Below are 24,851 nucleotides of genomic sequence, written 5' to 3'. Positions count from 1 at the left end.
CTCAGGAGATGGCTCGTCTTTCCGCTGCCACCCGCCGCCGACCGCCGCCGCTGTTCTCTTTTCTTTTCGATTTCGAGGAAGGGAATTTCTTGCTTAGGGTTTCGAGTTTCGACGAAACGGAGAGACTGGTGGGTGTGGTGGGGTGCACTCTATCGCGTCTCAGTCTCAGCCCGGCCCAGTAGAACGACACACACTGTGTCGGCTGGCTCGGGATAGCGCAAACCAGCCACTCTTTTTTTCTCACCTTGGGCTTGTTTGTTTGCCTTGGGCTATTTGTATTTGCATTCGTTGTTCGGCTCAGGGCTCAGTAAATATAAGCATTCGTTGTCTCAAAAAATTCTTGTCTCAAAAAATTCGTTGTCTCAAAAAATAGTAAATATAAGAAAAAAATATTTTGCATCTGGTTTGGTTGCCTACAGTGCATCACAAGGTCGTTTAATACATGACATTTGGTTGTCAATTGTCGTGCTTATTTTCCTGACAATGAGTATTGGGTGTGTATAGAGGAGTGTAGAGACTATCAAATGAAAATATTATTGCCTCCTCCTTCCTCCACAAAAAGTTAGGGTTTCTGCCTCCCGCCGCCGCCACCGCAGGTCCGCCTCCTCTCTGGTGGTCCTAGGGCCATGGGGGGCGGTGGATCTCGGCAAGGGCCGGTGGGAGGGCTCCGTTTTTAGTCGTTTCTTTCAGTTTTGCTAGGGTTTGTGTCCTGCTCAGGAAGACGAGACGACGGCGGCTCCCTGAAGATGGAATAAAGGTCTCCCCGTCTAGCCCCCGTTCCGGCGGTGCGTCTAGCACCGTTGGTGGGCATGTGGAGGTGTGTCTCCGGCGTATCTATCTTTGGTGGATTTGCTCGGATCTCGTTGTTGTTCGTCTACGTTCGCGTGTCTTCGGATTGGATCTTTCTGATATACATTATTCTTCATCTGCAGTGGTTGCTATTCTGGTGCGCTGGTCCTACGGGGCCTTAGCATGACGACTTCCCGACTGTCTACTACAACAAGTTGTGCCTGACTCCGGCGATGGAGGGGCGATAATGGCGGCGCACCTTCAGCTCGCTTCAGTGCTGGTAGTCGTCGCTAGGTGGTCTATGGATCTGGATGTAATTTTTATTATTTCTAGTATTCATTGTACTGCCATGATTGAAGATGAATAGATCGGAAATTTTCTCACAAAAAATGAAAATATTATTAAATTTATTAAAAAATATTTTTAACAAATTCTGATAATGTATGACCTAATTTGGAAATTTCAAATATATGACCCCGCCATCCTCACTTAGACCGAAGAGTGGGTCTTCATTCATACATAAGCTGAAGAGTAACTCTTCGTCCAACGTAAAGCCGAAGAGGGCATTTGGGTCCTGTGTGGGCCAAAGACATGCCGATCTGGGCTGAAGAGTAATCTTGGATGGCCAGTGGGTTGAAGATATTAACTTCGGCTGCGTGTACGCCGAAGAGTGGTCTTCGCCAAGAGATGACCGAAGAGTTCGGGATAAGGCTACCACGGTCACTTTCTTCCTCCTAACTGCTCATTCTCTATCTCTCTCTTTTCTTCGCCATTTTATCTTGATCAACATCTGTTTTGTCCCCTAACCATTCCCACCTACCAGATCCACTAGAGGAGACCTATTCCTGGTAGCCAAGTCCTTGATCTATCCATGGATAGCGGGTGGGGGCATGGGGGAGGATGTTCGGTGGGGAGCAGGTGCTGGAATTTAGTCTATTTTGGGCAGCCCAATAACTATTTCAGAAATTCCTAATAAATCCTAGAGGCCCACTTAGCCCATTTATGCAAGGCAAGGGATACTACTAAAGTTTAGTCCCACATTGCTAGTTTAGAGGGAGTTGGACCTCCTTATAAGGGAGGTTCTTTCTCCACTTGTACGAGCATGAGAACAAGTGGGATATCCACGCGCGCTCCTCCTCCGCCGCCCGCCTCGTCACGACGCGCCGCTGGTTGCGGGAATGAGCCGAGCCGATATCTAAATTTTTGCCACGCACTACGGGTATATGAAAGGTCACACGAAAGCTGAAAAGATTTTTGCGAAAGTGGAGTTCGAATGCGAACGGTGCAGCCCTTTGGCTGCTGGCTGTTCGCTTCGTCTCTGTCTCTTCATTTCGCCTCCCGTTGTTTCCCTCTCACCTCCTTCTCTTGCGCCTATAAAAGGGAGGTCGCTCCTCCCAGAGAGACGCAACAGAACTACTCCTTCCCTCGCCATCGATTCCATCTCTAAGCTGCTGTTGTCTTCCTCATCCCGGCTTGCGGCATGCACCACACGTCGGGATAGTAGGCCTCCGAGACCACACCTTTGGAGTCCTGTACGGGAGAAGGGTGATAAGGTTTTTGGGGAGCGCTCTGCGCGACTACTCGCTTCTTCATCACGGACTCCAACAACTACTTTCCCAATGACAACTTCTTCCCTGACGCCGACTACCTCAGCAACGACATGGCTGGAGAGGATGTCGACCCCAAGTCCAGTGCTTCTGCTGCTTTTGTCCCTTATGTGTTCTTCTTCTTTCTGTCAGATGTCCTGCCATAGTTTCTCGTATTACTTCTTGCCCTACATTTGTTAGGTTCTACTCCATATATGCAACATGATCTAGTGTTTGTCCTAGATGTGTTCAGTTCAAGTTCATATATGCAGATGCTATTTACTTTCTCTCCGTCAGATTGCATGACTTGCTTTATGCAGCTATATTAGTCATGCTTTATCTAATATTTCTGTTAATAAAATCATTTGGTAAATTGCTCATATTGCCAACAATCCAAAAACCTTATTATAGGCAATTTACCCCGAGTGGTTTTGCTGCTTCCATGAGACCTCCTATGTTTGAGGGTATCCACTATAAGAGGTGGCGCCTGAGAGCAGTTTTATGGTTTCAAACCATGAGTTGCTATGACGCCACTCTCGGCAAACCTGAAGGAGAGCTTGATGCTCAACAGGCACAAGCTTTTCAGAAAATGGATACTCTGTTTAAGGCTGCTCTCTTGAGTGTTCTTGGTGAGAACATAGTTGATGCTTATGCGTCCATTGATAATGGAAAAGATATGTGGGATGCACTCGAGGCCAAGTTTGGGGTCTCGGATGCTGGCACTGAGCTGTACATCATGGAGCAATTCTATGATTACAGGATGACTGAAGAGCGCTCCGTGGTTGAGCAAGCTCATGAGATACAGTCATTTGCTAGAGAACTTGAGCACTTCAGTTGTATGCTACCGGAAAAGTTTGTTGCCGAAGGTATCATCACTAAGCTTCCTCCTTCATGGAGGAACTTTACTACCTTGCTGAAGCATAAGAGGCAGGAGTTTTCTTTCTCAGATCTCATTGGCACTCTTGATATGGAAGAAAAGGCGAGAACAAAGGACACACGTGCTCGAGGTATTGAGGGAGGATCTAGTGCCAATGTGGTACAGAAGCAGAACTTCCAGCCCCACAAGTTCAAGAACAAGGGCAAGTTTGATGGAAAAGCAAAGTTTGATGGGAAGAACAAGGCTGTGCAACACACGAACTTCAAGAAGAAGAATGGCAAGAAGAAAGGTGCTTGTCATGTGTGTGGGGATCCTGATCATTGGGCTCCTAGTTGCCCTAATCGCTATGACAAGCGTCATCCTGGGAAAGGCGGCAAGACCGCTAATGTTGTCATTGGAGACACTGACATGAAGGATGTTGGGTATGGTATATTTCCCACTATTCTTTCAGTATGTCATTCTCCTAACTGGTTGATTGACACGGGTGCTAATGTGCATGTATGCGGTGATATTTCCATGTTTTCGTCTTATCAGACCGCAGGGACTTCAACCGTGCTGATGGGCAATGGTTCAAGTGCTTCTGTTCGTGGTGTTGGCACGGTCGATCTGAAGTTTACTTCGGGGAAGATCGTGCGGCTGAAGAACGTGCATTATGTCCCCTCCGTCAATAAAAATCTTGTTAGCGGATCTCTTCTGTGTAGAGATGGCTACAAGCTTGTCTTTGAGTCGAATAAATTTTAATATCCAAGTATGGAACCTTTGTTGGTAAAGGCTATGAGTCAGGAGGCTTGTTTCGTTTATCCTTATCAGACGTTTGCAATAAAGTTGTTAATCATATTTGCAACAATAGTGAATCCAATGTGTGGCATTCAAGTCTTTGTCATGTTAACTTTGGTTGCATGTCGCGACTAGTGAAGTTGAACTTAATCCCTAGTTTCACTACCGTCAAGGGATCTAAGTGTCAAGTGTGTGTGCAAGCTAAGCAACCTCGTAAGTCTCACACGACTGCGGAAATAAGAAATCTTGCACCACTAGAGCTCATACATTCAGATCTATGTGAAATGAATGGTGTGTTGACAAAAGGTGGAAAGAAATATTTCATGGCGTTAATTGATGACTCCACTTGATACTGCCGTGTGTATATTCTAAAATCTAAGGATGAGGCTTTGAACTTTTTCAAGATCTATAAAGCTGAAGTGGAAAATCAACTTGATCGAAAAATCAAGAGGCTTAGGTCCGACCGTGGTGGAGAGTATTTTTCCAATGAATTTGATGCTTTTTGTGCGGAACATGGTATAATCCATGAGAGGATGCCTCCCTATTCACCTCAGTCAAATGGGGTGGACGAAAGAAAGAACCATACTCTAACAGATTTGGTTAACGCCATGTTAGACACTTCGGGTCTCTCCAAGGCATGGTGGGGGGAGGCAATATTGACTGCATGTCATGTCCTAAACCGAGTTCCCACAAAAAACAAAGATATAACTCCATTCGAGGAATGGGAGAAGAAAGGGTTAAAACTCTCTTATCTACGAACATGGGGTTGTTTGGGGAAAGTCAATGTTCCAATTCCAAAGAAGCGGAAGCTTGGACCAAAGAGTGTGGATTGTGTTTTCCTGGGATATGTTTTTCATAGCATTGGCTATAGATTCTTGGTTGTAAAATCTGAGGTACCTGACATACATGTCAGTACGATCATGGAGTCGAATGATGCGAATTTCTTTGAAGATATCTTTCCCATGAAGGATATGGCTACCTCATCTAATCAGGAGATGCCTAGTTCATCGAATCAGGAACCAGTTACAATTACCGAACCTGCCATTTTGATGGAACACGTTGAAAGTCCTGTGGAGGAGAACAATGAAGTTCCTACTAGGAGCAAGAGACAGAGGACTGCAAAGTCTTCTGGTGATGATTTTCTTGTGTATCTCATAGATGACACTCCTAGTTCTATTTCAGAGGCCTATGCATCTGAAGATGCTGACTACTGGAAGGAAGCGGTTCGTAGCGAGATGGATTCCATCTTGGCAAATGAAACCTAGGAGATAACTAATCGTCCTTATGGGTGCAGACCTATAGGATGCAAATGGGTATTCAAGAAAAAGCTTAGGCCTGATGGTACTATTGAAAAGTACAAGGCTCGGCTCGTGGCTAAGGGTTATACCCAAAAGGAAGGTGAAGACTTCTTTGATACTTACTCACCTGTGGCTCGACTGACCACTATTCGAGTTCTACTTTCACTAGCTGCCTCGCATGGTCTTCTCGTTCATCAAATGGATGTTAAGACTGCTTTCCTAAATGGAGAGTTGGACGAGGAAATTTATATGGAACAACCAGATGGGTTTGTACTAGATGGTCAGGAAGGGAAAGTGTGCAAGTTGTTGAAGTCTTTGTACGGACTTAAGCAAGCACCCAAACAGTAGCATGAGAAGTTTGAAAGAACTTTAGTAGCTGCATGCTTTGTTGTGAACGAAGCTGAGAAATGTGTGTACTATCGCCATGGTGGGGGCGAGGGAGTTATCCTGTGCTTGTATGTTGATGACATACTAATTTTCGGAACAAATCTGAATGTTATTAAGGAGGTCAAGGATTTCCTATCTCGTTGTTTTGAGATGAAGGATTTAGGAGTGGCTGATGTCATTCTGAACACCAAGTTGTTGAGAGACGATGATGGTGGGATTACATTGCTTCAATCTCACTATGTGGAAAAGATCTTGAGTCGCTTTGGTTATAGTGACTGCAAGCCCTCTCCAACACCATATGATGCGAGTGTGTTACTTCAAAAGAATCGAAGAATTGCTAGAGATCAATTGAAATATTCTCAGATTATTGGCTCGCTTATGTGCTTAGCAAGTGCTACAAGACCTGACATGTCTTTTGCTGTTAGCAAACTGAGTCGGTTTGTCTCAAAACCAGGAGATGTGCATTGGAAAGCTCTAGAGGGAGTTTTGCATTATTTGAAAGGCACTGCAAATTATGGAATTCACTACACCAGGCATCCAAAGGTGCTTGAAGGATATAGTGACTCAAAGTGGATCTCAGATGCTGATGAGATAAAGGCCACGAGCGGTTATGTATTCACTCATGGAGGTGGCGCTGTTTCTTGGAAGTCTTGCAAGCAGACCATCTTAACGAAGTCAACAATGGAAGCAGAACTCACAACACTAGATACAACTACGGTTGAAGCAGATTGGCTTCACCGGCTCTTGAATGACTTGCCAGTTGTTGAGAAACCTGTACCGGGTGTCCTTATGAACTGCGACAACCAAACTGTGATCACGAAAGTGAGCAGCTCAAAGGATAACATGAAGTCATCAAGACACGTTCAGAGAAGGTCAAAGTCTGTCAGGAAAATGAAAAACTCCGAAGTTATTGCGTTGGATTATATCCAAACGTCTAAAAAACTGGCAGATCCTTTTACCAAGGGTCTATCACGTAATGTGATAGATAATGCATTGAGGGAGATGGGTATGAGACCCACAATATGAGTTGTTCATAGTGGTAACCTATTCTTTGTGATCAGAGATCCCGTGAATGAGATGTGGAAGACAAGTTGTTGGTTAACTGAGAGGAGAGTATCCTTACTATTCACAATACCACTCCATGAAGATGCAATACTCTCCTAATCTGCATGGCAGGTTGATGTATATCTTAATGTGTTCTAAGTGGCTTATTTAAGCAGAGATGTTATCCTGCAGAACATCTTTTGAAGAACACACCTATATGAGTCTGATTGTCAAACGTCGCAATTTATGAGAGTAGGGTTCTCTCTAGTAAACTCATGAAAGGTCACGGAGTATGACGCATAAGCTCCACCCGCGGGTAAGACCCACGGTAGCCACGTATCAGTCAAGGCTTTATGTGAAACTAGATTAGCAGAAAACTTGCAGTTCAAGGCTCAGTCCACTGTTCAAGTTGCTTACTAGTGTATCATAGAGTTCTAGGTGGAAATTCTACTTAATAATCTCCACTGCAGTACCGGTATATAAAATAGTGTTTGGGAACCAAAGGCAAATTTCTGTGTGCCTCTGGGATCTGGTGGGGGATTGCTGGAATTTAGTCTATTTTGGGCAGCCCAATAACTATTTCAGAAATCCCTAATAAATCCTAGAGGCCCACTTAGCCCATTTGTGCAAGGCAAGGGATACTACTAAAGTTTAGTCCCACATTGCTAGTTTAGTGGGAGTTGGACCTCCTTATAAGGGAGGTTCTTTCCCCACTTGTACGAGCATGAGAACAAGAGGGATATCCATGCGCGCTCCTCCTTCGCCGCCCGCCACGCCACGCCTCGTCACGACGCGCCACGGGTTGCGGGAATGAGCCGAGCCGATATCTAAATTTTTGCCACGCACTACGGGTATACGAAAGGTCACACAGAAGCTGAAAAGATTTTTGCAAAAGTGGAGTTCGAATGCGAACGGTGCAGCCCTTCGGCTGCTGGCTGTTCGCTTCGTATCTGTCTCTTCGTTTCGCCTCCCGTCGTTGCCCTCTCGCCTCCTTCTCTTGCTCCTATAAAAGGGAGGTCGCTCCTCCCAGAGAGACGCACCAGAACTACTCCTTCCCTCATCATCGGTTCCATCTCTGAGCTGCTGTTGTCTTCCTCATCCTGGCTTGCGGCGTGCACCACACGTCGGGACAGTAGGCCTCCGAGACTGCACCTTTTGAGTCCTGTACGGGAGAAGGGTGATACGGTTTTTGGGGAGCGCTCTGTGTGACTACTGGCTTCTTCATCACGGACTCCGACGACTACTTTCCCAATGACAACTTCTTCCCCGACGTCGACTACCTCAGCAACGACATGGCTGGAGAGGATGTCGACCCCAAGTCCAGTGCTTCTGCTGCTGCTGTCCCGTATGTGTTCTTCTTCTTTCTGTCAGATGTCCTGCCACAGTTTCTCGTACTAGTTCTTGACCTACATGTGTTAGGTTCTACTCCATATATGCAACATGATCTAGTGTCTGTCCTAGATGTGTTCAGTTCAAGTTCATATATGCAGATACTATTTACTTTCTCTCCGTCAGATTGCATGACTTGCTTTATCACAGCTATATTAGTCATGCTTTATCTAATATTTCTGTTAATAAAATCATTTGGTTAATTTCTCATATTTCCAACAGCAGGGAAGGAGGTCAGTTGGGGGAGTTTGGTTGGTGGAGGAAGAGGTCGGTAGGAGGGAGCTAGGGTGGAGGAGGAGGAGCTCGACTGGGAAAAGTTGGGGCCAACCCTCTTTGCTGCATCCTACGGGGAGGCGGTGGTGGTTGCGCGGAGGTCATCTAGGCAAGCTCCATTTGCAAGGAGGAAGAGGAGCTTAGTAATTTCTATCATAGTTCATTCCCTGAGAATCTTGCAACGTCATCTCGTCGATTTGTGTTGCAACCCTTCTTTCCAGGCATGTTGTCTGAAATATCATGTTATCAACCAGATCTGAATCTCAGACAGATATGATGGTTGGAACATTTCCAACATTAGCATTTTGTTTCCATCTTGTATGGCCATCATGCCAGTTTCCCATGGGCTTCCATTCTCAATTGCTGAATAAGGATCATCTTCAGAAGTGGACTTACCATGGGTCCCATCCATTTCCGGTGATAAGCAAAATTCATCCATTGCTTTGTCTTTAACAAGGTAGTCCACATCATCCATTCCAGTCAGGGTATGTCATTCTTTCTAACTTCTTCAAACGATTGATCGAGATTTTCCCTAGGCCGGTATAGAGAATTTTATTGATCTCTAGATCAAAAGTAATTATTTTTGCCACTTAAGGGATGATTCTACAGGTCACCTCCTCCAAGATGTCTCGTTTCGGTGTCTTGGAAACTCAACTCCTCGCTACGTTGGCAACCGTTCACCACCCTTTTACAAGTGGAATTGTTGCCCACCTAGTGATCCTTTGTCATGTGTTTGACTCCATTCCTCTGGACGTATGCTCCGTGTCTCAGCTCGAGAGATGTTTCAGCGTCTCGCTCCATGAGTTGATCCTAAGTTGTTCGATCTTCAATAAGATCGATCCTTCTAGAGATTTCCCTTTCCTCTCATTTGTCATGTTAGTTGGATTCTCAGAGCAGGACATCGAGACAATGATGGTAATCGAATCAACGTTCTTATCAAGTGCAATTTGGATCGATAAGGTTGTTTTAGTTGTGTTCCCCTTTATCTTACCCTATGCTTGAATCTCGGGACGAGATTCTTGTTTAGTGGGGGTGAGTTGTCACATCCCTAGCTTCTGGCATTGCACTAGGGTAACTTCATGTGTGCATCATGTTTAAACTTTGAAAGAAACTTGAAATGGGGATTGCCTAAACCCTAGCATTAAAGTAATTCACTAGGTTCAACCAAAATATTTCCAGTAAATCCAAATGGCTTTAAAAAATGTTCATCATTCTTGGAAAAAAGCTGGAAACTGTAACCAGAGGTGATGCACATTTTTGCATGACATATTTGGGCTCTGGATTAAATCATACTCTATTTGCATTTGGGCATTTAAATGCTATTAAATATTTTAAATGCTCAAATAATCATGAACTAAAATGTTTACTGTAGGATATATTCCCAACAGTGATCATGAGTAGTTTCATGATTTTTGGAAGTGTCTAAGTATTTTTAATAAATCCCTAAAGACTATAGAATAATAGAAAACAAAATTAAAAACAGAAATAGAGAGAGAGAGAGAGTTACCTGGACTTACCTCTGCAGCCCACCTGGCGGCCCAAGTGGCCGGCCCAGCCCACCACCGCCTCCTTCCCTGTCGTCTTCCTCCTCTACCAGAAGGACGGGCGTGTGCCCGACGTGCGTGCACCGCAGTGCGGCCACCTCCGCCCTGCCTGGTTGCCCGCTCATCGCTCTGGACCCTCCCCGCGATGCCACGCAACCTCCCCGACCCCCTCGAGCTCTCTCCCGTGCCCCTCCCGTCCTCTGGTCCTCTCTCCCTCTCGCACCCGAGCACCACCGTTGCCGCCGCCCGCTGTCCCCGTGGCCACCGAGCTCCCCTCGCCTCTCCGAGCAGTCCACGGGCTCTGCCTCCATCTCCCGCGTCTCTCCGTCAGCTCGCACGACGCCGGGCGCCCTGCCTCGTCCTCTACCCCGCCATCTTCATCGTCTTTGCCCCGAGATTGTCGGCGGCCGCATGACCTCATCATCCCCTCCCCGAGCTCACCGAGGCCACCGTAGCAACCGCCATGAGCTCCTCTCTCTTTCCTCCCTAACCCCCGCTGCACCTCTCGCCCTCTAGCTGCGACTCCCACCGTGGCCAAATCCCGCCGCCGCCCGGGCTCATTGCCGGAGTTGCTCCGGCGACTTTTTGGTCGTGCCAGGGTGTCCAAAGGATTTGTGGGCACGCGTATGTATCGTAGGCATCAAGAACCAGTCGATTTGCACACCGCAGCGACGAATCAGTCGTCACTCGAACTCCGGCCGCCGCCTTTGAGCTCGCCGCGGTTGTCTCCGGCCACCCCAGCACCTGCCACCACCACCGTTGGACGCGCTGCTTTGCGGGTGTTCCAACGAGCCCAACCCCACCTCCTCCTGTCGCCGGAATCGCTAGGATGAGCGACGCCGCCGCGCTCCGGTTATCGCCGGAGTTAATCCGGTGACGTGGTAGATTAGTTAGGGTTAGTGACGCAGTTAGTTAGTACTTAGTGACACTGATAGCCGGGCCCTGCGGCCTAATTAAACTTGGTTTTGTTACTTCTTAGGATTAACTAACCACAGTGGCCCCATGCGTCAGTTTTGACCGTGCTTGTTGGAAATATGCCCTAGAGGCAATAATAAAAGTGTTATTATTATATTTCTTTGTTCATGATGATAGTCTTTTATTCATGCTATAACTGTATTATCCGGAAATCGTAATACACGTGTGAATACATAGACCACAATATGTCCCTAGTGAGCCTCTAGTTGACTAGCTCGTTGTGATCAACAGATAGTCATGGTTTCCTGACTATGGACATTGGATGTCGTTGATAACGGGATCACATCATTAGGAGAATGATGTGATGGACAAGACCCAATCCTAAGCATAGCACAAAGGTCGGTTAGTTCGTTTGCTAGAGCTTTTCCAATGTCAAGTATCTCTTCCTTAGACCATGAGATCGTGTAACTCCCGGATACCGTAGGGGTGCTTTGGGTGTACCAAACATCACAACGTAACTGGGTGACTATAAAGGTGCATTACAGGTATCTCCGAAAGTGTCTATTGGGTTGACACGGATCGAGACTGGGATTTGTCACTCCTTGTTACGGAGAGGTATCACTGGGCCCACTCGGTAGTGCATCATCATAATGAGCTCAAGGTGGCCAAGTGTCTGGTCACGGGATCATGCATTACGGTACGAGTAAAGTGACTTGCCGGTAACGAGACTGAAGGAGGTATTGGGATACCGACGATCGAGTCTCGGGCAAGTAACATACCGTCTGACAAAGGGATTTGCATACGGGGTTTGATCGAATCCTCGACATCGTGGTTCATCCGATGACAACATCGAGGAGCATGTGGGAGCCAACATGGGTATCCAGATCCCGCTGTTGGTTATTGACCTGAGGTCGTCTCGGTCATGTCTGCATGTCTCCCGAACCCGTAGGGTCTACACACTTAAGGTTCGGTGACGCTAGGGTTATCAGGAAGACAAGTATGTGATCACGAAATGTTGTTCGGAGTCCCGGATGAGACCCCGGACGTCACGAGGAGTTCTGGAATGGTCCGGAGGTAAAGTTTTATATATGGGAAGTTGTTAAACGGACACCGGAAAGTTTCAGGGTCATACCGGTATTGTACCGGGACCATCGGAGAGGTTCCGGGGGTCCACCGGGAGGGACCACCCCTCCCGGGGGGCCACTTGGGCTGCGTAGGGATAGCAGCCAGCCCCTAGTGGGCTTGGCACGCCCCCCCTTGGGCCCATGCGCCTAGGGTTGGGGGGGGGGGAACCCTAAAGGGGGCGCACCCCCCTTGCTTAGGGGGCAAGCCCCCCACCCTTTGGCCGCCGCCCCCCTCTAGGGTTTCCCCTAGAGGGCCGGCCCCCTTGCCCCTCTCCTCCTATATATAGAGGGGTGAGGGGAGGGCTGCTGGAAACAACTTAAGGCGCAGCCCCTCCCCTCCCCAACACCTCTCGTCCTCCGTACGTGCTTGGCGAAGCTCTGTCGGAGTACTGCTGCACCAACTACACCACGCCGTCGTGCTGCCGTTGGAGCTGCCTTCCTCAACATCTCCTTCCTCCTTGCTGGATCAAGACGGAGGAGACGTTGTCCGTCCCGTACGTGTGTTGAACGTGGAGGTGCTGTCCGTTCAGCACTTGGTCATCGGTGATCCGAATCACGTCGAGTACGACTCCATCATCACCATCCCCTTGAACGCTTCCACACTCGATCTACAAGTGGTATGTAGATGCAAACTCTTCCCCTTGACTCGTTGCTTAGATGAACTCATAGATGGATCTTGGTGAAACCGTAGGAAAATTTTTAATTTTCTGCAACGTTCCCCAACAGTGGCATCATGAGCTAGGTCTATGCGTAGTTCTCTTTTGCACGAGTAGAACACAATTTTGCTGTGGGCGTGGATCTTTTCAACTTGCTTGCCACTACTAGTCTTATCTTGCCTCAGCGGTATTGTGGGATGAAGCGGCCCGGACCAACCTTACACGTACGCTTACGTGAGACCGGTTCCACCGACTGACATGCACTAGTTGCATAAGGTGGCTGGCGGGTGTCTGTCTCTCCCACTTTAGTTGGAGCGGATTCGATGAAAAGGGTCCTTATGAAGGGTAAGTAGAAGTTGACAAGATCATGTTGTGGTTATTCGTAGGTAAGAAAACGTTCTTGCTAGAACCCAATTGCAGCCACGTAAAAGATGCAACAACAATTAGAGGACGTCTAACTTGTTTTTGCAGCGATTGATCATGTGATGTGATATGGCCAGAAGTTGTGATGAATGATGAATGATATATTGTGATGTATGAGATCATGTTCTTGTAATAGGAATCACGACTTGCATGTCGATGAGTATGACAACCGGCAGGAGCCATAGGAGTTGTCTTTATTTTTGTATGACCTGCGTGTCATCGAAGAACGCCATGTAAACTACTTTACTTTATTGCTAAACGCGTTAGTCATAGAAGTAGAAGTAGTCGTTGGCGTGACAACTTCATGAAGACACGATGATGGAGATCATGATGATGGAGATCATGGTGTCATGCCGGTGACAAGATGATCATGGAGCCCCGAAGATGAAGATCAAAGGAGCTATATGATATTGGCCATATCATGTCACTACTTTATATAATTGCATGTGATGTTTATTATGTTTATGCATCTTGCTTACTTAGGACGATGGTAGTAAATAAGATGATCCCTTATAACAATTTCAAGAAAGTGTTCCCCCTAACTGTGCACCGTTGCTAAAGTTCGTCGTTTCGAAGCACCACGTGATGATCGGGTGTGATAGATCCTTACGTTCACATACAACGGGTGTAAGACAGTTTTACACATGCAAAAACACTTAGGGTTAACTTGACGAGCCTAGCATGTACAGACATGGCCTCGGAACACGGAGACCGAAAGGTCGAACACGAGTCGTATGGAAGATACGATCAACATGAGAATGTTCACCGACGATGACTAGTCCGTCTCACGTGATGATCGGACACGGCCTAGTCGACTCGGATCGTGTAACACTTAGATGACTGGAGGGATGTCTAATCTGAGTGGGAGTTCATTCAATAATTTGATTGGATGAACTTAATTATCATGAACTTAGTCTAAAACCTTTTGCAAATATGTCTTGTAGATCAAATGGCCAACGCTCATGTCAACTTGAACTTCAACGCGTTCCTAGAGAAAACCAAGCTGAAAGATGATGGCAGCAACTATACGGACTGGGTCCGGAACCTGAGGATCATCCTCATAGCTGCCAGGAAACAATATGTCCTAGAAGGACCGCTAGGTGACGCTCCCGTCCCAGAGAACCAAGACATTATGAATGCTTGGCAGTCTCGTGCTGATGATTACTCCCTCGTTCAGTGCGGCATGCTTTACAGCTTAGAACCAGGGCTCCAAAAGCGTTTTGAGCATCACGGAGCATATGAGATGTTCGAGGAGCTGAAACTAGTTTTCCAAGCTCACGCCCGGGTCGAGAGATATGACATCTTTGACAAGTTCTATAGTTGTAAGATGGAGGAAAATAGTTCTGTCAGTGAGCACATACTCAAGATGTCTGGGTTGCACAACCGTATGACCCAGCTGAATATTAACCTCCCTGATGAGGCAGTCATTGACAGAATCCTTCAGTCGCTCCCACCAAGCTACAAGAGCTTTGTGATGAACTACAATATGCAGGGGATGGTAAAGACCATTCCTGAAGTATTTTCTATGCTGAAGTCAGCAGAGGTTGAAATCTAGAAAGAACATCAAGTGTTGATGGTCAATAAGACCACTAAGTTCAAGAAGGGCAAGGGTAAGAAGAACTTCAAGAAGGACGGCAAGGAGGTTGCCGCGCCCGGTAAGCCAGTTGCCGGGAAGAAGTCAAAGAATGGACCCAAGCCTGAGACTGAGTGCTTTTATTGCAAGGGGAAGGGTCACTGGAAGCGGAACTGCCCCCAAATACTTAGCGGATAAGAAGGCCGGCAACACTAAAGGTATATTTGATATACATGTAATTGATGTGTACCTTACCAGTACTCGTAGTAACTCCTGGGTATTTGATACTGGTGCTGTTGCTCATATTTGTAACTCATAGCAGGGGCTGCGGAATAAGCGGAGACTGGCGAAGGACGAGGTGACGATGCGCGTCGGGAATGGTTCTAGAGTCGATGCAATCGCCGTCGGCACGCTACCTCTACATTTACCCATGGGATTAGTTTTGAACCTTAATAATTGTTATTTAGTGCCAAGTTTGAGCATGAACATTGTATCTGGATCTCGTTTAATACGAGATGGCTACTCATTTAAGTCTAAGAATAATGGTTGTTCAATTTATATGAGAGATATGTTTTATGGTCATGCTCTGATGGTCAATGGTTTATTCTTAATGAATCTCGAGCATAATACTACACATATTCATAGCGTGAATACCAAAAGATGTAAAGTTGATAATGATAGTCCCACATACTTGTGGCACTGCCGCCTTGGTTACATTGGTGTCAAGCGCATGAAGAAGCTCCATGTTGATGGACTTTTAGAGTCTCTCGATTATGAATCATTTGACACATGCGAACCATGCCTCATGGGCAAGATGACCAAGACTCCGTTCTCCGGAACAATGGAGCGAGCAACCAACTTGTTGGAAATCATACATACCGATGTATGCGGTCCAATGAGTGTTGAGGCTCGTGGAGGATATCGTTATGTTCTCACTCTCACTGATGACTTGAGTAGATATGGGTATGTCTACTTAATGAAACACAAGTCTGAGACCTTTGAAAAGTTCAAGGAATTTCAGAATGAGGTAGAGAATCAACGTGACCGAAAGATAAAATTCCTACGATTAGATCGTGGAGGAGAATACTTAAGTCACGAATTTGGTACACACTTAAGGAAATGTGGAATCGTTTCACAACTCACGCCGCCTGGAACACCTCAGCGTAACGGTGTGTCCGAACGTCGTAATCGCACTCTATTAGATATGGTGCGGTCTACGATGTCTCTTACCGATTTACCACTATCATTTTGGGGATACGCTCTAGAGACAGCTACATTCACTTTAAATAGGGCACCGTCTAAATCCGTTGAGATGACACCGTATGAATTGTGGTTTGGGAAGAAACCTAAGCTGTCGTTTCTAAAAGTTTGGGGATGCGATGCTTATGTCAAGAAACTTCAACCTGAAAAGCTCGAAGCCAAGTCAGAAAAATGCGTCTTCATAGGATACCCTAAGGAAACCATTGGGTATACCTTCTACCTTAGATCCGAAGGCAAGATCTTTGTTGCCAAGAACAGATCCTTTCTGGAAAAAGAGTTTCTCTCGAAAGGAGTAAGTGGGAGGAAAGTAGAACTCGATGAAGTACTACCTCTTGAACCGAAAAGTAGTGCAGCTCAGGAAAATGTTCCTGTGGTGCCTACACCGACTGGAGAGGAAAATAATGATGATGATCAAGGTACTCCGGATCAAGTTGCTACTGAACTTCGTAGGTCCACAAGGACATGTTCCGCACCAGAGTGGTACGGCAACCTTGTCCTGGAAATCATGTTGTTAGACAACGGTGAACCTTCGTACTATGAAGAAGCGATGGCGGGCCCAGATTCCAACAAATGGCAAGAAGCCATGAAATCCGAGATAGAATCCATGTATGAAAACAAAGTATGGACTTTGACTGACTTGCCCGATGATCGGCGAGCGATAGAAAACAAATGGATCTTTAAGAAGAAGACGGACACGGATGGTAATGTCACCATTTATAAAGCTTGACTTGTCGCTAAGGGTTATCGGCAAGTTCAAGGGATTGACTACGATGAGACTTTCTCTCCCGTAGCGAAGCTTAAGTCCGTCCGAATCATGTTAGCAATTGCCGCATACTATGATTATGAGATGTGGCAGATGGACGTCAAAACGGCATTCCTTAATGGTTATCTTAAGGAAGAGCTGTATATGATGCAGCCGGAAGGTTTTGTCGATCCTAAGAACGCTAACAAAGTATTCAAGCTCCAACGATCCATTTATGGGCTGGTGCAAGCATCTCAGAGTTGGAATATTCGCTTTGATGAGATGATCAAAGCGTTTGGGTTTATGCAGACTTATGGAGAAGCCTGCGTTTACAAGAAAGTGAGTGGGAGCTCTGTAGCATTTCTCATATTATATGTAGATGACATACTTTTGATGGGAAATGATATAGAATTCTTGGACAGCATTAAGGCCTACTTGAATAAGTGTTTTTCAATGAAGGACCTTGGAGAAGCTGCTTTTATATTAGGCATCAAGATCTATAGAAATAGATCGAGACGCCTCATAGGTCTTTCACAAAGCACATACCTTGATAAGATTTTGAAGAAGTTCAAAATGGATCAGTCCAAGAAGGGGTTCTTGCCTGTATTGCAAGGTGTGAGATTGAGCTCGGCTCAATGCCCGACCACGGCAAAAGATATAGAAGAGATGAGTGTCATCCCCTATGCTTCAGCCATAGGATCTATTATGTATGGCATGCTGTGTACCAGACCTGATGTAAACCTTGCCGTAAGTTTGGTAGGAAGGTACCAAAGTAATCCCGGCAAGGACCACTGGACAGCGGTCAAGAATATCCTGAAGTACCTGAAAAGGACAAAGGACATGTTTCTCGTTTATGGAGGTGACAAAGAGCTCGTCGTAAAGGGTTACGTCGACGCTAGCTTCGACACAGATCTGGATGACTCTAAGTCACAAACCAGATACATGTATATGTTGAATGGTGGAGCAGTAAGCTGGTGCAGCTGCAAGCAGAGTGTCGTGGCGGGATCTACATGTGAAGCGGAGTACATGGTAGCCTCGGAGGCAGCGCATGAAGCTATTTGGGTGAAGGAGTTCATCACCGACCTACGAGTCATACCCAATGCATCGGGGCCGATCAAACTTTTCTGTGACAATACTGGAGCTATTGCCCTTGCGAAGGAGCCCAGATTTCACAAGAAGACCAGGCACATCAAGCGTCGTTTCAACTCCATCCGTGAGAATGTTCAAGATGGAGACATAGAAATTTGCAAAGTACATATAGATCTGAATGTCGCAGATCCGTTGACTAAACCTCTCTCGCGGGCGAAACATGATCAACACCAGAACTCTATGGGTGTTCGATTCATCACAATGTAACTAGATTATTGACTCTAGTGCAAGTGGGAGACTGTTGGAAATATGCCCTAGAGGCAATAATAAAAGTGTTATTATTATATTTCTTTGTTCATGATGATAGTCTTTTATTCATGCTATAACTGTATTATCCGGAAATCGTAATACACGTGTGAATACATAGACCACAATATGTCCCTAGTGAGCCTCGAGTTGACTAGCTCGTTGTGATCAATAGATAGTCATGGTTTCCTGACTATGGACATTGGATGTCGTTGATAACGGGATCACATCATTAGGAGAATGATGTGATGGACAAGACCCAATCCTAAGCATAGCACAAAGGTCGGTTAGTTCGTTTGCTAGAGCTTTTCCAATGTCAAGTATCTCTTCCTTAGACCATGAGATCGTGTAACTCCCGGATACCGTAGGGGTGCTTTGGGTGTACCAAACGTCACAACGTAACTGGGTGACTATAAAGGTGCATTACAGGTATCTCCAAAAGTGTCTGTTGGGTTGACACAGATCGAGACTGGGATTTGTCACTCCGTGTTACGGAGAGGTATCACTGGGCCCACTCAGTAGTGCATCATCATAATGAGCTCAAGGTGGCCAAGTGTCTGGTCACGGGATCATGCATTATGGTACGAGTAAAGTGACTTGCCGGTAACGAGACTGAACGAGGTATTAGGATACCGACGATCGAGTCTCGGGCAAGTAACATACCGTCTGACAAAGGGAATTGCATACGGGGTTTGATCGAATCCTCGACATCGTGGTTCATCCGATGAAAACATCGAGGAGCATGTGGGAGCCAACATGGGTATCCAGATCCCGCTGTTGGTTATTGACCTGAGGTCGTCTCGGTCATGTCTGCATGTCTCCCGAACCCATAGGGTCTACACACTTAAGGTTCGGTGACGCTAGGGTTATCAGGAAGACAAGTATGTGATCACCGAATGTTTTTCGGAGTCCCGGATGAGATCCCGGACGTCACGAGGAGTTCCGGAATGGTCCGGAGGTAAAGTTTTATATATGGGAAGTTGTTAAACGGACACCGGAAAGTTTCGGGGTCATACCGGTATTGTACCGGGACCACCGGAGAGGTTCCGGGGGTCCACCGGGAGGGACCACCCCTCCCGGGGGGCCACTTGGGCTGCGTAGGGATAGCAGCCAGCCCCTAGTGGGCTTGGCGCCCCCCCCTTGGGCCCATGCGCCTAGGGTTGGGGGGGGAACCCTAAAGGGGGCGCACCCCCCTTGCTTGGGGGGCAAGCCCCCCACCCTTTGGTCGCCGCCCCCCTCTAGGGTTTCCCCTAGAGGGCCGGCCCCCTTGCCCCTCTCCTCCTATATATAGAGGGGTGAGGGGAGGGCTGCTGGACACAACTTAAGGCGCAGCCCCTCCCCTCCCCAACACCTCTCCTCCTCCGTACGTGCTTGGCGAAGCTCTGTCGGAGTACTGCTGCACCAACTACACCACGCCGTCGTGCTGCCGTTGGAGCTGCCTTCCTCAACCTCTCCTTCCTCCTTGCTGGATCAAGACGGAGGAGACGTCGTCTGTCCCGTACGTGTGTTGAACGCGGAGGTGCTGTCCGTTCAGCACTTGGTCATCGGTGATCCGAATCACGTCGAGTACGACTCCATCATCACCATCCCCTTGAACGCTTCCGCACTCGATCTACAAGTGGTATGTAGATGCAAACTCTTCCCCTTGACTCGTTGCTTAGATGAACTCATAGATGGATCTTGGTGAAACCGTAGGAAAAATTTTAATTTTCTGCAACGTTCCCCAACAGGGCTATGATGCAGTAGATACACCGTGGCACGGTGTATCAGGCGCCCGTTTGGTGTCTCGGGAACCCTACACACATCGTTTGGGGCTGTGAGCGAAACTCTGGCCGGATCTCCTCGCGGATGGAACCCGAATAGGTGATAAACCTGGACTAGAGACTCGTGTGGTTCGTCAGGTCGTGGCCGACTCCCTCGCCAGGCTTCCGCTTGAAGGTTGCTGAGATACATGACGTGTACATGGTGGTAAGTGGCAAGAGCGTGTGTGAAGAAGTACACCCCTGCAGGGTTATAAATGATCTATTCAAATAGCCGTGTCCGCGGTAAAGGACTTCTGGGTTGCCTATAATAGTTCATAGACAAGTGAAAGCGGATACTCTAAAACTCACAAGATAAGTGTGAGTGCTATGGATGGCCTTCTCGTAGGGAGACGGGAGCGGATCCATAGTGGTGTATTGAATGGTGAATATGTGGACTCGTGTGCGCCACCTCAAAAGAGTTGCTTGCAGTCGTAGTTCAGGTTAGCCACTAAGTCAAAGCTGGCTTGCTGCAGTTAAACTCCACCACCCCCCTTGTTGATACCGATGCATATGTAGCTAGTTCTGATGTAAGTCTTGCTCAGTACCTTTGTACTCACATTTGCTTAATTTATGTTCTGTAGAGAGATTTCAGTCTCGCTAATAGTTCCGCGTGGACTTCGACGTTTAGCTTGATACCTCTGCTACGATCTTGTGCCCTCGGCAGGATCTGGTAGATATTCATGCTTCTTAGCCTTTTCCATTTGTAGATGTCTGTACTCAGACATGTTAAGCTTCCACATGTGCTTGAATTGTATGCTATGATTGTTGGGTCATGAGACCCATTTTTGTAATATCTCGCTCCTCGGAGCCTAATGAATAAATACTTGATTTGTAGAGTTATGTTGTGATGCCATGTTGTATTTACACATATCGAGCATATTGTGTGTATGATTGAAATGCTTGGTATGCGTGGTATCCGACAATCTAGTTGTTTATCCTTGGCGGCCTCTCTTATGGGGAAATGTAGTCTAGTGCTTCCATGAGCCATAGTAGTCCGCTACAGCCCGGTTTACCGAAGTCCTATTAGCCCAACACTACTGCTCAGGACACTTGACTGGCCGGCATGTGCTTCACTTCGTTCCTGTGTCTGTCCCTTCGGGGAAATGTCACGCGGTGACATCCGGAGTCCTACCTAGCCTGCTACAGCCCGGGTTCCTGGAGTCCTGTTAGCCCAGTGCTACAGCCCGGATTCACACGCTGCGGATCGGCATGCTCGATGTGATTCATGTATGCCTGTCCCCGTAGGTTAGTGCCGCTTTGGGTTCACGACTAGCCATGTCGGCCCGGGTTCTCTGTCATATGGATGCTAGCGACACTATCATATACATGAGCCAAAAGGCGCAAACGGTCCCGGGCCATGGTAAGGCGACACCCGTGGGAATACCGTGCGTGAGGCCGCAAAGTGATATGAGGTGTTACCAGCTAGATCGATGTGACTTGGAATCAGGGTCCTGACACAGACAGATGACAAGTTTTGCACATAAAAGTATCAGTGCTGACAATTCATCACATTTCTTACTAACGAATAAAGTGACACAGTTTAAATTTGCATTAACGCAATATGGTATTGTTCAGGTCAAGACATGGCAGGAAATGACATTGTGAAGGAGTTGGCAGCTTCACGACACCACTGGATTACAGATCAAGAACTCATAAGTATCAATGGTTAGTGTGCTGTCAATTTATACCATTTCAGATTGGCAAATAAAGAGACGGTTTAAATAATAGTAGAATGATATGACATTTTTCATAGTTAAGACATTGCAGAATATGAGATTGTGCTGTAGTGGGTAGGTTCACCACACCACTGGATTACAGATGAAGAACAGAAGCATACATGCAGTGCAAAAGAAGATCACTTGCTCTGTATAGTTTAATTTACATGGTATGAAGAAGGAACTTGGTTGTACAACTGAAAACTTAAATTGAGAAAGGACGAACTTTTGTTTATGAACTACATATAATAAACTTTAGACAAGCAATTTGATGCAAACACAAAAAATAAACAGCTATTGCAGTCATGCCTAACCAAACATATACAACAAAGTTTGAAGGCTTGAGATGGACAAACTTACATTATTGGTGAAGACATGATCTATAAAGGCCTTGTCAATGCTGATGGGGGGGGGACAATTCAAGAAGTTTACCACAGAATCTTCTTCAAAAGCATTGCCTTTATTCTACATTTTGTTAAGAGTAAATATAGATGTGATAATGTCGGGTGGTAGGTGCGACATATGCCAACGGGTGGCTTATCATTGTGGGAGCCAGTAAGACATCGCCGGTGCCTGGAAATGGGATAAGGCGAAGACATGCACGCCGACGGATCTTACCCAGCTTCGGGGCTCTCCGTGGAGATAACACCCCTACTGCTGCTCTGCGGGGTCTCCGCATGCTCACTAGATGAATCGAGTAGCAATATAATGCTCCTTGAGCTGTTTGGTGGGAGGAGGAAGAAGGGCACGGCAAGCCTGCTTCTTCTCCTTGTGGGGTGTCTAGGACTTGTAAGGGGTCGAACCCTTTGCATGGGCGCTCCGGGGGTTCATATAGGCCTACCCCCCGGGGGTACAATGGTAATCCGACTGGGCACGGGGCCCAGCCATCTGTGACTACGTTCGCCGGCTTCTGCGCCGGCTACTGGGGCCCGCCGGCTGCCGGCCCCTTGGTCGACAGGCAGGCCCCACTGTCCAGGGCCTGGTCGGCGGCTGGTTACTGTGGCTTCATCTTGTAGACGTGAGCTTCATCGTGGTAAGTGTGGCTACAGTACCGCCGCCTGTCAGGCGATCACTGTAGCCTTACCGCGTCTTGTCTCCTTAATGGGGCGTCTTCTTCGAGGGAGGCGGCAAGCCGGCTGCGGGGAGCCGGCTCTGTCTTGGGCCGACTGGTTGGAGGCGTAGCCGCCTTCGGGCGTCTCTCTGCCCAAAGGGGCCCACCACCTATGGGCCATGCTGGCGGCCCGTCGTGGGTGATGCCAGGGTCAACATGGCAACAGTGCTGCGCCGGACGGGTCATGCCTACCCCGTACGGCGCACTGTGCCACGCATGCTCCGGGATTCGGGGGTGGCAGGCTCTTCTGTAGCCACGCCCCGTCGCACTGCCGTTAGGTGGGTGCAAACTTTGTGGGTACGGTCTTGACCGCTTTATGGGAACCGGCTTCTTGGAGTCGGCCTTCTCATGGCCGGCTTCTTGGAGTCGGCCTTCTCATGAGGGCTAAAGTCGGACCGCCTTCCGAAAGCCGGCCTGGGCGGCAGCCGACAAGGGGAAGGCAGCCCCATGTCTTTGATTCTTGAGAGCCGGGCGGGCTCGTAACTTTTTTCAGAAGGGCTAGGGGAAGCCGGCTAGGCTACCCATGGCTATTTACTCTGATAGATAATACACGAAAAAATGGAGAATATTTAAGATAAGATGAAGAGTGATGCTACATAACCAAGTAGCTATAAATGTAAGTGCAACGATACAGGCAAAAGGTACAGCCAAGAGCAATGCACAGCTAAACTCTTCAGTACCAACCTTCTGGTAAGAGTAAATATAGATCTGATGTGTAGAAAATGGAGGGCAAAGGAAAATAAGCTGCAGAGTGATGGTACATGAACAACTACCTATCATTATAAGTACACTGATAAAGGACAACATGTACTTACAAGAACAATGCAGAGCTAAAAAACATTGGTGTTGGATATATTCTACATTAATGTAACCATTCATACAGATCAGATAATTTGGAGCAAACAATTTATAAGCAAGCTATCATGCATACTGCTATCACATAATGAACCAGGTATGTATGCAAGTACAGTGATACGGGACAACAGGTACTAACAAGATCATAGTAGCGGGCATCATATTTGCGATATCCTGTCGTTCTTGTCAAACCGGAATTCTTCTTCGAGCTGATTTCCAGCAAAAAAGATCCGTAAGGCACATGCGGAAAAGTAGAAGTTCAAATTGTCATGTGATTTCATAGACAGTACCTCATCCTAAGAACGAGACTAGTGCATAACAAGGTTTTTCCATTCAATGTCTTCTAAATTTAGCACAGGAGACTTCACCGGAAATTCGTTTATAGACTTGCCATCAAAGTGTGATTTCCTCGGGTATCACCGATACTGCTACAATGCTTCCTTGAAAAGCACAAGCAAGCTTTGCTCGTCATGACTATCCAGATTGACCCTCGCCTAGTTACAACAATGTAATGTAAATCATTGATGTGTTCAATCAGCAGAAAATAGGAAAATAATAGCCATGAATAATAGCACTTACACGTAAGTTGGACATGAAGATGTGAAAATGGTGTTTGTCTTCACAATAATCTTCCCATGATGGGAATATATGCACGTAGTCCCTAACAACATTGAAAGCATTGTCTTTTAAACTAGGAATAAATGGAATGGGGTTCCAATCTACAGGAATTGACCGTCTCTACAGTTGGGATAGGTCTTCGGCCGGTGGACTTGCTGTACTTTTTGCTGGAGTTGGATTTTTCTGTGGTACAGCTGGTGCTATGGCAAATGAAATCGGTATACCTTTTGCTGGAGTGCAGGTCCTGTGTGGTGGGGCTAGTGGTGTGGCTAGTGAAGTATGGGTACAGTCTGCTGGAGTCGGTCCTACGTTTTGTGTCACTGGTTGTACAACTAATATAAGTGCGGTGATGTCTGATTTCTCCGGCACCACCACGTTTTTCAAGGACTTTGCTGGTGCTCCTTCAAGTTCGGCAATCACACTCTTCCTTTTTGATGTCTGATGCACAAGAACAACATTTGAGTGGAAAAACATGGTATGATGATAGATGGAATATGTATTGATAATGGATGGGCATGTCATCTCGACATATATGATGAGTAAACTAAGCAGATGGTGGTGCAACAAAGTAGAAGAAATGCAAGACAACATATGCAAGATACGCGCAATCAATAAAACCTTGCCAAATTAGAACAGGCATCTTGATGGGTGAACAGGACATGCCATCTTCCTTTGACTCCTCGAGGTTAGAATAGTCA

This window comes from Triticum aestivum, chromosome 2A (assembly GCF_018294505.1).
Source record: "Triticum aestivum cultivar Chinese Spring chromosome 2A, IWGSC CS RefSeq v2.1, whole genome shotgun sequence".
Lineage (NCBI taxonomy): Eukaryota > Viridiplantae > Streptophyta > Magnoliopsida > Poales > Poaceae > Triticum > Triticum aestivum.
The sequence above is the reverse complement of the archived record's forward strand: the minus strand, read 5'-3'. Positions refer to the sequence as shown.